The sequence below is a fragment of the Dipteris shenzhenensis genome, chromosome 5 (assembly GCF_047967505.1).
Source record: "Dipteris shenzhenensis isolate YYH24624 ecotype China chromosome 5, Dip_SZ_1.0, whole genome shotgun sequence".
Classification (NCBI taxonomy): domain Eukaryota; kingdom Viridiplantae; phylum Streptophyta; class Polypodiopsida; order Gleicheniales; family Dipteridaceae; genus Dipteris; species Dipteris shenzhenensis.
In genome coordinates this window covers 39,726,381-39,739,551 of record NC_141600.1, presented here as the reverse complement: position 1 = coordinate 39,739,551, position 13,171 = coordinate 39,726,381, and the positions used below count along the sequence as shown (strand labels likewise).

Sequence of the window (13,171 nt, the reverse complement as noted above, 5' to 3'; positions counted from 1 at the left end):
TCACGTACCACCATCTTGGATCAGAATGATCCGGATGAAAGACCACCTATATTGAAGATGGGTGCCAAATGCCATCAATTATATATATGAAATTATGTTTAAGTACATGTATCCAGATCTTCAAAAATGAAAGCTTCGATTAATTAAATCATTAGTATGCACCTGCTCACAATACTCGGGAAGAACAAAAGTATCACTTTCTTTGGTCCAAAGTTTGGTGAAGTCTATTGCAAAGAAACCACTACTGTCTTTTCTCACTGTCACATTGGGACTGTTGTAAATAGTTCTAACCCATTTTACATCAAGAATGAAAATACTAAATCGTCTAAAATCAATTTCATAGATTTTGCATATGGTTCCACAATAATCCAATTGTGAGAAGAGAAGATTGGTATACGAAGCACTTGCTTGGCTATCTTGTGTGAAGTTAGCCATGACTCCATAATTATATGTGACTCTCTTTGAATCGATGAGTTCCACGTGAAAATGTCATCCATATGACCATAATGCACTATACTTTTTGTATTGCAAAAGAGCATCATTAAAACAATGAAGATGCATCTATTTTATAGCGTATATTGCCACAAATAATTACTTAATTACATCAAGAGGTAAGAAACTTACATGCATCATATATCCAGATGATAACTCTCGTTCGTGCTCATTTATTGTATCTCCATCGCGTTCAGCTTTAGAGCCAATTGTAGCCAATCAAGTGACATGTGAGTGGGGAGAAGGGTAAAATCCCGTGGATATGGTTGCGATCGCCTGTAAATTACTATGAATCTCTTCCTTCCAACTATTCCTTCTGCTTTGGCTACTTTATATCTCTCAATCCACTTCTACATCTCCTTGCTATTGAGGATACAAAACTTATTGAATTTCTCCATTTCCTCTTCGCTCATCTTTCTTTCAATCCATTTTCCTTGGGGAATCTTGCCAACGATGCGATCATCATCCTTGTTATGCCAAGCCTGCAGCATATCGGGATCCGTGGATGTAAGAAACTCCATGATCCCTTCAAAGTTTTCATAAACCGCTCGAGAAAAAACATCCACCGACTATGAACGATACCTGCAATGGGGGTGCAATGGCCACCTCATCAACTATGTGCACAAGCAAGTGCACTTGAGTTGTCATAATGCTCGAGGGAAAGTGCTTCTCAAGCAAGCATACGGCTTTGATGGAGTCCACCCTAGCCTTCTCGATGGTCGATATGGAGATCTCTTTTTGAGATATCCACCTATTTCACATGCCCATGGAAGATATATTCATAATCAGTCTACAGATTATTCAGCTTAAATTAAAGAAAATGTGATCAATGTGATTTAATAGTAAGCATACCTCACAATACCACTGACCTTGAATATAGCATTTCTAACATCTTCTTGTAAGCACCCTTTTATTGTAATTGGGAGGATGAACTATCAAAGCAACAAAGAAGTCATGTGAATAATATAACAATATCATAATTACACTAATGCATCACGATTATCGGTACACTAATCCTACAGCTTAGAATACCTATAAGACCTTGTGCCAATCATGGGACTTGAGCCCACTAAGCTTATTGTCCTTTGAAAATGCTCCTTTCAAGCAATGCATGTACCCTATGGGTGTTTGAAAAGAGGCAATGTTTGCCTTGACCGTTGCCTCCTCTCTCATGGAGAGGATCCATGTTGCTCTCGACAGGATAACATTTCTCGAAGCACACACTTGGGGCCACAAACAAGACATCCTATTCATAGCACGCAAGTTTTCTCGCACTCCTCTCGAGTCTTTGGAACCAACCAAGTGTGCCCAAATAGTAGTCCCCACATTCTTGAAGATATGCATGGGATCCAAGAGATGATTGATTTGTAATTGACCCCAATAAGGAAGCTCATGAAAGATCGATAGCCTCTTCATACCAAGAGGAGGTTCCTCTCCATTCACCCTCCAAGCCTGAATCCAGTCACTTGCCTTCAAATATGGTGGTGGTGGATCAAGCTAACCTCCACACATGAGATGGTTTAGCGGAAGGTATCGAGCATGACCTTCATAAACATGTTTCCTCATATGTTTGGCGTATCATGCAAGCGATTTCAAACCTGGTCCACAAATAGGACAAGCATGGTACCCACTTGTAACAAGTCCTGCACGCGTGCATGAATGTATTAGTATAAGACATGCATGCGAAAGAGAGTCATAAAAGCATAATTTTATATTATACATGTAAAGACACAACCATGTACCTGCGCACTCTCCATATCCTGGGTAGTCATGCATGGTCCACATCAAGATACTCCTAACCAAAATATCATTGGTATGTCTAGGAGCTCTGGAAATATCAAAGACCCGCACTCCTCTCCATAAGATCTGTAACTCCTCTAGCAAAGATGCCATGTAAACGTCCATATTTTTTGCCTTGTACTTCCCTGGCACAAGTAGTGCAAGCATGAGGTGTGCCTTGGTGTCCCTCCTTTATTGTTAGCCATGGTGGGATATTGTAATTCACCAAGACTATGGGCCATGTTGACCAAGATGTCGAGCGTAACCTGAAAAAATTCACGCCGTCCATGGCGAGCCCAAGATGTAAGTTGGGTGGCTCCCTTTCAAAGTCTGGCAACTAATTGTCTATGTGCTTCCAAGCTGCACAATCTGCGGGAATCCTTAATGTGTCATTAGTGGACCGATGAGATGCATGCCAAGTCATCAACTCCACTATGGATTTGCATCGGAACATGTGCTGTATTCTTGCAATGATGGGAAAGTGTCCCAAGACCTTTACCGGTATCTGCTCACCCTACAAGTCATCTCTATATCATTGTTCCCCACACTTCAGACAACTACCCAAATCTCCATGCTCACATGACAAAAGAGAATACTGTCATTACGGCAAGTATGGATGGTATCATAATCCATGCCCACCATTGTTAGTATCTTCTTCGCTTCATTTCTTGACGCGGGCATGGTATTTGGTGCAGGAAACATCTTCTGGACCAACCTATCACAATTCAAACATACATAGGCTTCAAATAATGATAATTCTCAAACATACATGATGATTCTCAAAACAAACAATATCCAAATAATTAGTCAAATTAATGCGAGAGCTAACCTCATTAAGGCCGAGACACGTGTATCTGACCACCCATACTTTGCTTGCAGATTTAAGCTTGAGAGACAAGCCCATAGTTTAGACATCCTAGCACCCTCGTACAATTGTGTTGACTGCAACTCTCACATTTTGACCTCTGTACATGTGATGTAGTGCCTTAAAAATAGAATCCATCCTGTCCACCATACCCTCATCATCATTTGGCACATCCGAGAGACTATAGTCTTGCTCAAAGTGTGAAGGTATATGCACACCCTCGCCACCCTCCTCATCCTGTCTCAAGATTTCGTGTAAATATAAGATCTTGTCTCAAGGTTCCGTGTCATAATGGTATCCAATATTAATCACGAACTCAGAAAGCATTGACTTACAGATGATCCATCACCACGTGCAACACCAACGATGGGTACTGGTTTGAGCTCCTCCCCATACATCCATAAGTGGTGCATGACAATACGACGTTGATGTCATACTTCTCCCTTGCAATGAGTGCAATGACAATACAACCTCTCTGTAAGATACTCTGCACTCCCAGGTGTTGGCGCATCATCTGACGAGCTTCCACTCGTCCCTTCCATCTGCACACTTCCAAAATCATAACATGAGCTGCAAGGAAATCTATTAAGATCTAAAAATTAGCCACCCATGAGCTCCTTTCTTCTCTTCTAACAAAAAAGTGCCCTGAACCGTCACTATATAACGATGCTTTGCCCTATTCCATCGCTATATAGCGATGCTTTTAGGATATAAACGTTGCTATATAGCGACTGACCAGCGTCTCTATATAGCGACGCTGAGGGCTAAAACCCAAAACCCTGTGCGATGCCGTCTTTCACATCTCTATTACAAGAAAAGCAAAAATCTCTCCTCCCACCTTATATTCGACAACCTCGCTTTCCTCCTCTCTATTCCCCACTCCTCACCTCTACCCAGCCCCTCTCCCAACACTTGTGCTCCCTCTCCACCCTTCTTCCTCTCTGCTTGTGTGAAAGGAAGTTTTTTAAGAAAGTGTGTCTCTTTAAGCAATGTAGGTTTATTTTTTGTGAGATTTCATTTTGTGAGTGTTGAAGCATGTTTCTCCTTGTATTGCTAAGTCTATGTGCTAATTTTCATGCTTGATTTTCAGAGGTTAAGGACAAAAAACGAGATTTGGTGAAAGAAAGAAGACTCACCTCTTCTCTTTTTGGTATTTCTCCTTCTCCTCTTTCTCCTTGTTTGTAGGCTTATGCTTTCTCCTTGTTTGTAGGCTTCTCCAAACTCATCCAATCCCTTTGAAAAGTTGCTTCTCCAAACTCCTCCTTCCTCTAACTAGCTATCTAAAAAAATGGTATGTTTCCTCTTTTTTGTAGGGCAAGTCCACGAAACATGGTTCGGGACTTTTCCAGGTAAGAAAGTGCTTCCTCTTTTTCCCTTCTGTTATTTCCGTTATTTGCATTGGCTTGCAGCTAATGCCTTAAGCGCTAGCTGTAGTGATGGGCATAGAAACCCTCTTTTTCCCTCTCTTCTCTTATTCCCTCTTCTTCCCCTCTTTTCCTCTTTTCCTCCCTCTTTCCCCCCCTCTTGCCCTCATATGCTCATGCATAAGCATAAGCATATGCTTTTTCTCTTTTTCTCTTATGCATATGCTTTTCCTTCTCTTATGCTTATGCTCTTTTCCCCTCTTCTTTTTCCACTCTTTCAATCTCTTTCCCCTCTTCCTTCTCTTATTTTCCACTCTCTTTTTTTCTCTCTTTTTCTCCTCTTTTCATAAGCATATGTATTTTCCTATGCTTATGCTTATGCATGAGCATATATATGCTCATGCATAAGCACAAGCTTATGCTTTCTCTCTTTTTCTCTTATGCTCATATGCTCATGCATAAGCATAAGCATATGCTTTCTTTCTTTTTCTCTTATGCTTATGCTCTTTTTCCCTCTTTCTTCTCTTATGCTTATGCTCTTTTCCTCTCTTCTTTTACCCCTCTTTCGATCTCTTTTCCCTTCTTCCTTCTCTTCTTTTTCCCTCTTCTTTTCCCCCTCTTTCAATCTCTTTTCCCCTCTTCCTTCTCTTATGCTTATGCTCTTTTCCCCTTTTCTTTTTTCCCTCTTTCAATCTCTTTTTCCCTCTTCCTTCTCTTCTTTTCCCCTCTTCTTTTTCGCCTCTTTCAATCTTTTTTCCCCTCTTTCAATCTCTTTTTCCCCTCTTTTTATCTCTTTTCCCCTCTTTCAAACACATGCTTTCTCTCTTTTTATCTTATGCATATGTTTTTTCTTCTCTTATGCTTATGCATGAGCATATGTCTCTTTCTCCTTCTCCTTCTCCTTCTCCTTTCCTTCTCTTCTTTTTCCCTCTCTTTTTCTCTTCTTTTCATAAACATATGCCTATGCCTATGCTTATGCTTATGCATAAGCAACTTATCCTAACCTATGTTGACCCTAGGTTATTGGCCACGTAGTTGGAGACTGAGTCTTCAATAGTCACCATCCATAAGCTCCACCATGGGAAACTTTATAGCTTTGACAAGGTGAGAATACAAAAAAACCTTGGGTTCATTATCAAGAAGGTAGTAATAGTTATCTGCCTTCTTTCCATAGTATAACCCCTTCACTACAAAACCACTAGATGAAAGATGTTTTCCCATCCATCCTTCAAATTTTGATTTGCAAGCTCCTTCTTGGCAATGCACCATAGGACATAGAAATCTGCAGCCTCGTCATTTTCAGCCCCTGCATTGACTGCAAAATTGTGTCCAGTTTCTCTCTTTTTCTCTTATGCATATGCTTTCTCTCTTTTTTCTCTTATGCATATTTGGTTCTTTTCCCCTCTTCTTTCTCTCCTTTTCCCCTCTCCTTCTCTTATGCTTCCCCTTGTCTTTTCCTTCTCTTATGCTTCTCTTATGCTTCTCCTTCTCTTATGCATATGCTTTTCCTCATATGCTTTCCATCTTATGCATATGCTTATTTCCTTCCCCTTAGTTGTATTCGGTTCTTTTTTCACATGCTCCTTAGCCATATTTGGTTCTTTTTTTTTTCAAACAAATTCTAAATGGAACAATCACGCCCTCACCCACGGGTGTCCTTCCTAAACCCCAACCCATTTCCCCACGTCGTAGGGATTATAGACATAGCTTCTCTACTAGCTCATGTAAAAGAGAAGATTGCGCAAAAGAGTAACTGGGTGAAGTACAACGTGGGGGTGCGTGCTTCTGGGTGGGGTCCAAGACAAAGGGTAGTATAGCAGGAATGCACAACACAACCTATGGGATCTCTGTAGGTTGTGGAGAGACTGCCACGACTGGAGGAGCCTCAAATATGATTGTGTAAAGGATATAATAGATTGTGTGGAGGCATTCATGGATTACGAGTACATAATCGCTGAAGAGCATGACCACATATTATAAGAGGTGAAGGATGAGGTCCCCAGTGACCCGCCTAGCGGTGTAGACGAGAAAAGTACTTCAGACAGTAATGCAGAGCAGTATACCTCCTCCACCATTTTAGCATTTTTGGAGAATGTCTCTTTTGGAGACAAATTTTGCTTAAGCATTCTTTTTGGAGACATATATATTTTTATATACATAATTTTGGAGACATACTTTTGGTCTCTATTTTATATATATATATGAAAATCTTATTGGATTCCACTTGTCTTTCATAAATATTTGTCTTTTCAAAACTAGCTTCTCATAATTGTCTTAAGTAAATAATTGTCCTTTCATATTTATCCTTTATCAGTAACACCACTCACTCTAACTCTGCCACTACCATGAGTCCTCCTTATTCGGTCGAGGACCTGTCATATGAAATCACAGTTGCTAGAGAGATAATATAAAATAAAAAGTGCTCAACAATGATGGCCACCATGAGGCGATTGATGAGCCACCACTTTAGGAGCGGGATAGCTATACTGACTAGCGATACCAAGATGAGGGAAAGAAGCGGGCAATCATCGATGAATTGAAAAGACAATATCCTAAACCCCCAAATTGAGAGTTCAATTCAGATTACATGAAAGAGCACATGGGGGTCCTCTTGAAGCATCATAAGTCAACCTTGCGTACTTCCATCGCAAAGGGGAAGGCTAAACCTAGCTGGGCAAACAAAACTGACTGGAAGTTTTTCAAGAAGTAGTATAGGGACCATCCCAAACTATTTGGGGGTCAGAGGAGGGCTGTGAAGAGATGGCTGGACTCTGCAGATACTTCGCACTTTGGTGCAGGCGAACGGTTGGCATTCGAGGCAACCGTGGTAAGTCTACTTCTTCTTATTTAATGTATTGTCCTATTTGTTTTACTACATATTGCATGCACTTTATCTAACTCTTGTAAATTGGGTCCACAGCAAGCTGCGAGAGACGCGAGTTTCACATAGGAATAAAGCCATGGTTTATTGAGCAAGAGGCACTGGGAGTGATGGTCGATTGGGCTGAGGTGGCTGCTCACACTGTATAAGTCTACTCCTACTTGTAATCTCACTTTTTAAATTGTTTTATTCTTTAAGTTCCAATCTAATTTCCAATTAATATGGTTTCACTCTTAGAATCAAAGCTCGAACGTCCGATCAGCGGAGGTGAGCGGTGATGATGAGGGATTAGGCTTACACGGCTTCGACGTGGGCCAGGGATCAGTTACAGCTCACGAGGGCCAGGGATCAGGCACAGCTCACAAGGGCTAGGGATCAAGACAATGTGAGGAGGATGAGGATGACGATTCAAATGAGCAGTAGTAGTAGTAGTATTAGTAGTAGTTTGCATATACTTCGCCATGTATATGCTTTTGTATGTCAGCTCATTTGAGCGATTTTGTATCACCCTTTTTGAAAGGGTAATTTTGTAACAAACAATGTTGTATATCTTTGACATGTATATGCTTATGTCGCTCGGCTCGTTTGAGTGATTTTGTATCACCCTTTTCACAAGGGGAATTTTGTAACAAAAAACATTCTTTTGTAATTACTTTTTAAAAAAACATTAGTGGGGCAAAACAGGGCTTACTAGTGTGGTCCTGTTTAGCCCCACTAATGTTTTTTTTAGCTTCTGTTAATCGTCACTATATAGCGACGTTTACCAATGTCGCTATTTAGCAACGTTCACCAGTGTCGCTATATAGCGACATTTATTAGTGTCGCTATATAGCAACGCTTATATAGCGACCGTTCTTTTTCGACACTAATAGTGACATAAATACTGACCTTTGCCTCCATCAAAAAAAAACTTTTTAGTGTAAAAAAGGTCGGTATTTCTGTCAAAAAAGGGCCTGTGCCTTATAGTGACACGAGATCTATGGTGTGTATGAAAGAGGGCCCTTTCTCCTTATCTTCTTGCCTTTGCATCCTCATATCTTGTCACCCATCTTTTCATCACGTCACTATTAAGCATGCAATAGAGGTTTAGATTATTAAGCCACTCTTGTCCCTTACTTTGCTCTGTCCTTTCCCTTGAGGCACAATATTTAGATGTCATCCTTAGGTCTTCTTCATCTCTCCATAGTCATGGGAGAGAGCTATCCACATCAACAAAAAACTCAGAAATATATACAAATGACTCTTGTACCAACCAACTTTTGGCCATGCTACCTTCGGGCCTTGCATTTTTGCTTCAAGAAACCCTTAAAAGGTCTTCATGAAGCGCCATTGTGCATGTACATTGTTGTGCTACATATAGCAATCTCATCCAAATGCACTATGAGATGTAGTTGGCTTGTAAGAATAGAACGTGGAAAGATCTCCTCCACTAAACAAACCACCTCCATAGACATAACTCCAGCATCCTCAAGCGTGGTGGGATCTATTTCCTTTGACCTGACATACCTCGAAAGATAAAAGTGCACCATATTAGCAATTTGAAAACCTTGCATCAAGCATTGATGTGCTTCACATTTTGTATAGTGTGAAGTACCTCACAAGCTTGCCCATCTTGTAAATACAATCCTTCACATCCTTTGATGCACAATTAGAAATGCTAATAGGTAGTATGAACTAAACACATGAGCAATGGTTGATTAGTTGCTTCTAGACTCAAAATTTTGGAAGGAAAAATAGATTATGCCAAGTCATACTTACTTGGATCATCTTGTGCTTATCATGGGATTTCAAGCCGTATAATTTCTCTACACCTCTTTTCTTGCTCTTTATGAAGGCCTCCTTCAAACACCTTAGGCATCTCGTGGGAGTATGAATTGTAGTGATAGCCCGCTTCACCACCACCATCTCTTTCTTTGATAATGTCCATGGTACACGGAGTAAAAAGACATGCCCATTTGGTCTCTCTTGTGGCCAAGCTTTACGCATCCTCCCTGTGGTGTGTAGATCCTCCCTAAGTAAGCTCAAGGAATCTCATGTCCCAATCAAATGATCCCAAATGGTAGATGCCATATTCTTGAAGATATGCATGGGATCAAATAGGTGATTAATCTTGAGGTGGGACCAATATGGTAGCCAATAAAAGATGGAGTATCTAAATAAGAGATGGTGTTAGTGTGCAATCTTTATTTCCATTCAATATAGCCCACAATAGTTATGAACCCTTACCGGCTCATGCCATGTGGAGGAGGAGTTGTGTAAAGGTCCCAAATTTGCTTCCAATCTTCTACAATGAGTAATTGTGGAAAGACTTCATTCCAAGGGGTGACATATCTAGGATGATCATGTGGGAGAAATCGATGGTGATTCTCCTAGATGACCTTCTTCAAGTCCTATGGCCGTGAAGCAACTAGTGAAGGACCTCAAACAGGACATGCATGGTAATCCGATGTTGTGACACCTAAACAATAGATGCAATTGCATAAGCAAGGTGGGTTCTGAATGCCACATCAATTGCCTACTCATAATTAAAAGTTCAATGCTTACCAGAACACTCGCCATAGCTTGGGAAGTCATGCATCGTTCACATCAACACTGCCTTGCAGATGAAGCCTCATGGCAAGGGCTACTCACGTCATGCACCTCGATACCTCTCCAGCACATCAATCAAAGGCTCCAGATAAACATCCATGTTTTTTACGTTATGTTTCTCTGGAATTAGAAGGGATAACATAACATGTCCTTTCTTAATCACCATAGAGGGTGAAAGATTATAATTCACCAATATCACTAGCCATACACTGTATGAGGTGCTTTTGAGACCAAATGGGTTCACATCGTCCATACCTAATCCAAGTCTCAAGTTCCTAGGTTCTTTGTTGAAGCTTGGCCTCATGTCTTCATTATGCTTGCACGCAGGAGTGTCTATAGGATTTCTCCACTTGCCATCGGTTGATCGATGGAAGGAATGCCATGGCATGAGCTTTGCAATGGATTTTCACTTGAACATATATTGGATGCGGTGGATTATGGGAAAATGTCGCAGAACCTTACGAGGCACATCCATATCTTCCTTCACCAAAAGTAGGACACTCTCGAGCCTCCTTATGTGCTCCATGAAATAGAATGCAATCATTGACACATGCATGGATGTGCTTATAATCCAACTCTCCAAGAGATGTCACATAGTGCCTCACCATATCTCTTCAGGTTGGTAATTTGTTCTCCCTTGGAAGAATGTTAGACAATAGCCTACACATGAAGACCATAAAGGAGAAAAAGTATTCCAATTGATCCATTAGCATATTTCACCATGTTTGCAAAATAGAAAGCTTACTTGAGTAATGCATTCAAACTTGCATTGCTCCATCCATAAATGGTCTACAAGTTTAGTAACTCAAGGGAGGCACGTGTTGAGATATCAAGCTCTACCCCCGATACATCTCCTGGATGACTATCATTTATGTCACCGCCTATGTTAGTTGTACTCGTGGTGTAGTTAGACTACCACGTATGTTTTTTTGGTTTGGGTTCACATATGAACCACGTATTCTAGGTTTGACATATTGGGTATTTCCCCCTTCTATTGTATGGTTGTTGTGTGCAAAAGTGAAGAAAGGCTTCACCCTCCAACTTTGTGTCCTCTCTCTTTTGTGTGTTGTGAAGAAAGCTGAACTTGAGTCTCCTATCTCTCTCCCTCATTCTTTACATGGTATCAGAGCCTTGTTCGTGGTAAGGAGCTCAAGAAAGCTAGCCAAGTTTCTGGTGTCCTGGTAAGAGGACCAGTGTAGCTTTCCTATTTCGAGTTTGGGAGCAAATCTCTGCAGGTAGCACAGCCAAAAGTGCAGGAGTGCACTGCTTCAGATTGAGAGGCCCTTCGCGGTGCGGCGAGAGCGGTGACTTTATTTTTCTGATTTGAGGCCGTTTCGGGGCCCGTTTTGAAGGCGGAAGTTCTTCGCAGGCACTCAGAAAAAGGCCCTGTTTTTGCTGTGCGACCACCGCGCGCGGCTAGTCGGTGGAAAGGTGCCACAGAAATTGCATCGTATGCCTATGTGCAGAGATATTGGGAGTTGCAGATTCATGCCTGTTGCCTGTTGATGCAAAATCATCACGAGGAAGTGACTGTGTGGTCAAATACCACTTTCGTCAGTGTTGCATATCTGCCCCTGTGAGGCTTTTCGCAGAAGTTTTGCTATTTGCCCTTGTGAGGCATTTGCTGTGTTTACAGGTTGCTGTTGCAATTCGTGATTTGTAAAATGTCTGAGAATCTGTCTACCATTGTCAGTGAGAAGCTTGACAAGAACAACTTCCAAGCATGGAAGTTCAGGATGACAAACTTCCTTATGGGAAAGGGAGTTTGGGATTACATCAGTGGTGAAACTGCAGAACCAGTTTTGGGTACTGCTCTACTCCTGCTGAATTGAAGGCCTTTAAGGAATGGCATGAAAAAGCCAGAAAATGCTTGTATTGGCTATCTGTTAGCATTTCAGATTCTATGATTGTGCATATACAGGATCTAGAGACGCCTAAGGAAGCATGGGATACATTGGTGAAGCTGTATAGCACAAATACCAAAGCACGAAAGATGCAGCTAAAGCAGGAGTTGCACAATGTGCAAAGGAAAAATCTGAATATAAATGAGTATTCCTTGAAGGTGAAAGGCCTTGCAGATTCTCTTGCCTCCATTGGAGCACCTGTTGATGATGAGGACTTAGTGTCCGTGACCTTGAATGGTCTTGGGAAAGATTATGCACAATTTCGGACATCCATTGGAGTCCATGAAACATTTCCTGATTTTCAGGAACTTATTGCTCTCTTGCTGAGTGAAGAGCAAAGGAATGGTGGTTCAGCCACCTCAACTTCTCAAGAGACTGCTTTCTACTCGAATACAGGTAGAGGCAGGGGTAGAGGAAGAGGCCGTTCTGGTGGCCGTGCAGGAAATCAGAACCAACAGCAACAACAGGAAAACCAGTCCTATGGAGGAGGACGTGGTAGTTCTAGAGGCAGGGGGAGCCAAAGAGGCCGTGGTTCATGGCAAAGGAACCAGCAAGTAAATAGCAGCACAGAATGCTATTATTGTGGAAAGCCTGGACACAAGGAGAATACATGCTATAAAAAGCAGAATGACATCAAAAGTGGAAAGTTGCAGCAAAGCAACTATGCATCATCAAGTGGGCATGGTGACGACAGAAATGAGCACCTTTTTGTGATGCAGCATATGGTTAACTCCATGTCAGGAGATGCTGCAGCTTGCAATGATGTTTGGTATGTTGATTCAGGTGCCTCTAACCACATGACCAGTCATGGTGAGTGGTTTCATGATGTCAGAAATTTGGATAAGCCAGGTTATGTTGAAACAGGTGATGATACTGCGCACCCAATTACGCAAGTTGGTAAAGTGCCATTGGCTATGCAGGATGGCAAAACAAAGTACTTGGCAGATGTACTTCATGTTCCAAAAATCACTAAGAACCTGGTTTCAGTTGGCCAGATGGTTGAGCAAGGTCTGCAGGTTAGATTTAACCCTGATGGATGCTTCGTTGAGGACTTGAAAAATAAATGCCGCTTGGTTGCGAAAGGCAACAAAAATGGAAGAATGTTCACCTTGGATGCTGATATGCCTGAGGTGAAAGCTGCTATGTTTGCGCATGGGAGAGGTGTCATTGCAGATATTGAGATATGGCACAAGCGCATTGGGCACGTGAATATACAAAGGCTGAAATCTATGCAAACGAAAAACATTGTTGCAGGTTTGCCTAAATTCAGAGTTGAGGGAATGCAAAAGGTATGTGA

At 41.5% G+C, this 13,171-nt stretch overlaps 1 pseudogene; it reads right to left on the bottom strand.

Moving 5' to 3' along the window:
- Window positions 1-8,697: 8,697 nt before the first annotated feature.
- On the bottom strand, window positions 8,698-9,469 carry LOC147902005 (uncharacterized; annotated as a pseudogene).
- Window positions 9,470-13,171: the final 3,702 nt, after the last annotated feature.